The sequence below is a fragment of the Montipora capricornis genome, chromosome 13 (assembly GCF_036669925.1).
Source record: "Montipora capricornis isolate CH-2021 chromosome 13, ASM3666992v2, whole genome shotgun sequence".
NCBI lineage: Eukaryota > Metazoa > Cnidaria > Anthozoa > Scleractinia > Acroporidae > Montipora > Montipora capricornis.
The window spans coordinates 15,944,630-15,949,629 of NC_090895.1; the positions used below are offsets into that span (position 1 = coordinate 15,944,630).

The 5,000-nt window shown below is 39.2% G+C and overlaps 1 protein-coding gene across 1 annotated transcript in view; it reads right to left on the reverse strand.

Annotated features, from left to right (window-relative positions):
- Positions 1–5,000, reverse strand: part of LOC138030607 (NLR family CARD domain-containing protein 3-like) — a 47,116-nt gene that overhangs the window by 32,131 nt on the left and 9,985 nt on the right. The window contains exon 3 of the mRNA XM_068878495.1: positions 237–289. The gene's annotated coding sequence lies outside the window, so the exon portion shown is untranslated. The remainder of the gene's footprint in view (positions 1–236; positions 290–5,000) is intronic.

A 5,000-nucleotide genomic window follows, 5' to 3' on the forward strand; every position in this document is an offset into this window, starting at 1 on the left:
CTCCGAAAAGTGGGAAGTAATACGTATAATGCACAAATGAGATCTTTCCCTCCCCGTAATTATATTAATTGGATAGAGGCTTAAAACCAGAAAGTGCGTTAGTATGTCCTCCCAGACATGTAGAAGGGCTTGCATTGATTGAAATAAAGGTTGATAGAAAGTAATACTGATAGTCTGTCATCACAAAAACAAGTCAAGTTGAATTGTTTCAAAATTGGTTAGGATTAGCCTCTAACATCAGCACAGACTCCCACTGACAGTGTGCTCTTGTTCTTCCTCTCTGAGTCTCCTAGTATAAACAGCAGAGAGAGAGAATTACCTACAATCATTTGGGGGGGGGGGGGGGATTGGCTCTTAACTACAGAAAGACAATGGTTGCAAAGGAATCTTTTTAGTCAAGAGCCCTATAAAAAGGTTGCATAAATGGTTCTTTTTGAACTAACTTTTCATTGGAAATCCGGCATCACTTCAATCACAAGGCACATGTGCAAATGTCCCCTGTCGTGTGTTTCAGTGCAAAATAATTATCTCAAAACTCTTAAGAAAAAAAGGAATAAGCAGTCTTTTTTTACCTCATGGGAACCGTCTGGTCAATAGCTGTGTTTAAATGAGAGTATGTAGATGTTGTAGTTCAATTTTGACTTCTGGTTTAATTTTTTTTTGAACCAGTCCAAAATTTTTGAACCAGTACAGAATTTTTGAACCAGTCCAAAATATTTTAAACTGGTTTATTTTTATCAACTTTCTAAAAAACGAATTTTCCTTTTTTGGGGGTGTAGTTAAAAAACAGGGGCTTGGTTTTTTGGGGGGTCTAAAAAAGAATGCGATATTCCTTCTTTGCGTTCTACTTCTCCTACCCCTCCCTGATCTTCTCCATTACCTCTATTCTACCCCACCCTGTATACTGCTCTTGTTAACTGAAAATCTGAGAGACCAATATTTATAAATCTTATATTAAACAAGTCAATGTATTGCGGAATGAATCATTAAAGAACATGACTGTTTTTTTGTTACAAAATCTAGTCCTACTATGTGAAAGACAGGAAAGGGTTTAGCTCTGAGGAAGGACTAATGCTCAAAATGTCACCTTTCAAATTTCTTTAGAGTGGTCAATTATTTACCACATCAACTCACTTGATAAACCCTTTTCTTTATTTCACTTTCCCACAGACACTCCACCACAGCTTCTTTACAATCTATTGGTAACCCCTTTACCCTACACGTGAAAGAACGCTTTACTTTCAATAACCATGACCCAATATCCTTAACCCAATGACCAGCACAACGGTTGTTTTAGACTAAATACTTGAAATAAGTTACTCCAATTACTACAATGTGTGCCAAAGGAAAGGAAAGGAACTTTATTTAAGTGTCTTGTGGTTCTAGTGCTGGAGCACTAATTGGGGACACTGTAAACTGAAATTAACAATTAAAGGGATACTCTATCCCTCAAAACAACTTTTGCTCAAAAGGTACTGTTAACATCATAAATACGGAAAAACGATAAAATATGTGAAAACAAAAGGTAGAAAAGTCTGAAAATCGCTGAGAAACAGCAAAAATATCCCTTATCGGAGGACCGGAACTGAAAACGACATTTCTGAAAACATGTGATTGATGACGTAGAAAGAAGAACCCTTTCTCGAGTGTCTTGTTTACTTTACTTAAAGTGCCCCTGTGACCAAAAAATCAATTATGTTAACAAAACACTAAGTGACCCACGTTTTAAGCCTTGATTTCAAAAAGGCACCTCTTTATTTTAACTGTAATTTTCCTATTTAATGGTCCGCCATTACTAACATTATGTTCTTGAGAGAGCTGGATCGAGGAAAAAATGACGTCAAAGGCTCACTAGTTTAAGAATGCAATACGTGTGTACGTCGCAGAATTAATATGCAGCACGGGGATTTTGGGCTTTCAGACTTTTAAACTCACGGTTTGCATATATAATAAGCTGCATTCACACGCTGAAATTTTAAGCTAGTGAGCCTCTGACGTCACTTTTCCCTGGAACCAACCGTCTGAGGTCGAATTGGTCAGTTTTGAACGTAAGTAGTGGCGGACCGTGAAATCCAAAACTTACACTCAAAGTAAACGGCCTTTGGATAAAAATCAAAGCTCAAAATTTTGCCAGTCAGGTGTTAAGCAAACACACTTTCAAAATCTGAAGGAAAAAAGGAAGTGGTTTTTTAAATCACAGGGGCACTTAAAAAAAATGTGCAATGGAGTCTGAGGATTCGCGAAATTGTTCTTCTTCCGATAATAGTAGTGACGAAAGTGCCGAGGGACCTTCATTTATTGATTGCGAAGGAGCACAGCCATACTTATTTGAGCCGTACGACAGTGATGCAAGCTCGAGTACGGACTCTTCAAATGATTCTAGCGAACGACAATACGAGTGACTACAAAATACAGACTGGTGAGCGATCAATTCTAATTTGCAATGTGTAGAAAATGCTGTTGTATTCCAAACTTAGGACGGTGTTATTGTTGATTGTGTCGATAAACCAAAACCAGAAATAAATCTTTCTTGTGACAGAGAAATGGTATTTGTCCCATTTTTAAATACATGTTTCGATGACGCGATGGGGGCAGCGCGAACCGATTGAGACCAATTAACAGAATTCCTCAAGTCAAAGTTTATTTTGCACTATATGAGAAACCCTGCTCTGACTAATTGTATCTATACCTTAGGTGTACTTGTGGGAATTGCCAACGTCTTCAACGTGTAGAAGAGTGCATCTGTTGCTCCGAAATTGACTGTATTGTTGCCAAAAACAACGAAGCAGTCGAACACGAAGGGCTGACCGAGCCGCTTGTTTGCATTACGCAGCACCCAGGTTTTAATTCTGTCTGCTTGAACCACTGGGTACTGCAGACAGCTTGGTACCAGTACAAACAGCAGTACCATAACTCTTATGAGGGCCCAGAACATAAGCAAAACCGTCACATAGCTTACAGGCAGCTGGCAAGGTGGTGCTGGGGGATTTTGGGACGTGAGGTTAGAGTTGTCCTTCCATCTTGTGCTGTTTGCTGTATTCGAGCACACTTCCCTCCTCCAGGCATTGAAGAAGACTTTTCTTTTCAAGGATTTCGCTTTGCAGACGAGTAAAGCATGAAAAAAAACCTAATTTAAGCATTATTTTTAATGTTAAATGTAGAGCATTCACAATCTGGTATTCAAACATTCGTAACAATTGTCAAGTTGTTACCTCGAGCTTTTACACGCCTGGGTTAATTGGTAAATGAAATATATAAAAATGATTAAATCTAATTTGTGTTTGCTCCGGTTTACAGAGTGTAAAAGTGTCAGATGTTCCGCGCAGATAGCAAAGTCAATCAGACAATCGGCGAGAATTGTATCACTTTTTAAATCGTGATTTCATTGTGCTGACTGCAGTATTCTTGTCAGGGCGATCATAGTCAGATGACAATGAACGTGGAGCAGCAGATCTTGCCAAAACACTGCTCTCCTGTCCCTGGAGAATCTTCATTACCATTTCCTTGAGATGGGCAACATAATTCTGTGCAAAAGGATAACATGTATACAGTATAAGACAAGTAAAATAAGATCAGGGGTCATAATTGTCTTCAGTGCCAGTCGATTTAGTCTATAATCGTTATGGAGAGAGAAATTAGACTTACTGTAGCTGCATTTGACTAAAACCTTTTCGACCGTGTTTTCTCCTTTCTTGTTCTTTGGAGAGGCAATGTTCACTCGTTCAGAACCATCGTTAAGTGTAGCGTTTTCTCGATTGCTGTCCTCGTTAAAGTGCAAGATCGCTATCTACAACCTAACACAGTTAATTCTTCAATTAGGTCAACGCATAAGTTATCGCTATGGTTGTCTTTCATGGCCTTGTATTGTAAATTACAAAAGTATTATCATTCAGTTTGTATTTACGTTAAGTTTGTACGGCTCGTTGAAAGGTTCTGTGCATACAAATCTTTGAGCATTTCAGGATCTCTTTATTTGTCTGTTGACACCTAATGCTAACTGTAGTGTTCTATTGTGTACCACCTGCTTGTCATCCCTTGATAGTAAAACGCAAGGCGTTTCGGAGCAAAGTGATTTTGCACGGAATGGAATGCCTCCAGAGATGAGGTGGCATGTTGTCCTGACATCTGCCTGACATCTTTTATAAGAGAAATCTTCGTCAGAAGTTCCGCCAGTTTCTCAAAAGGTGGTGTGCCTGCAAAATAAAAGAAATTCAACTGCATTTACTCTCTCAAGACAGATAATTGTTACTGTAGTGTAATATTTATACGTACCTGGCTTAAGCCACTTTTTTTTTCTTTCCCTGCCGTGCAACCTACCGTGAAGACAGTTTGGGAACAGTGGATTTTTGTGTCCTGTATGTTTGTTCATTATGTGGTTGGTGATAGACAACCACTTTGCTTCCTTTAGGTCAGGGTCATCATCCTCACAAGATGCAGCACACCAATACATGTGGTTAACGACACTCTTCTTCCACTTTTGAAGAACAGGGCAGTCTTTCTTCTTGGCAAGGGCATCGATTTTTTTCCTATACCTGGAATAATAATTACGACATGCAGTGTGATTATTGAAGTCACTTGTTATTGATTCCTTCAAATGAACATTCACGTGTACATGCATAGAGCTGTACAAAAACGCACCTTTTCCAACATGCCAGCCATCCAACCGGTGCTTCACTGCAGGCCATCTCTCTCTCATGTACTTTCGGATCTGTACATGCCTGTCAGTTACCAGAGTGTTTACAGACAGCCCCTCATCCGTTAGGTAGTTGAGACATCGAGTCGCTCCTTTTCCATGGCTGCTGAATTTTTCACCTCGTTACTCTGTTGAGTGCAGAACGAGAAAAATGTGTCCTAGTTCACATTGCAATTAAGATCGACATAAAATTGTGAATTTGAACTACTAGGCGAGAGTAGCTTATATTGTTCTGCACCAGTAAAGTTCATTATTTACAAACCTGCACCAACTGGGAATCTACGATTTTGCTCTGCTCGAGATCCAT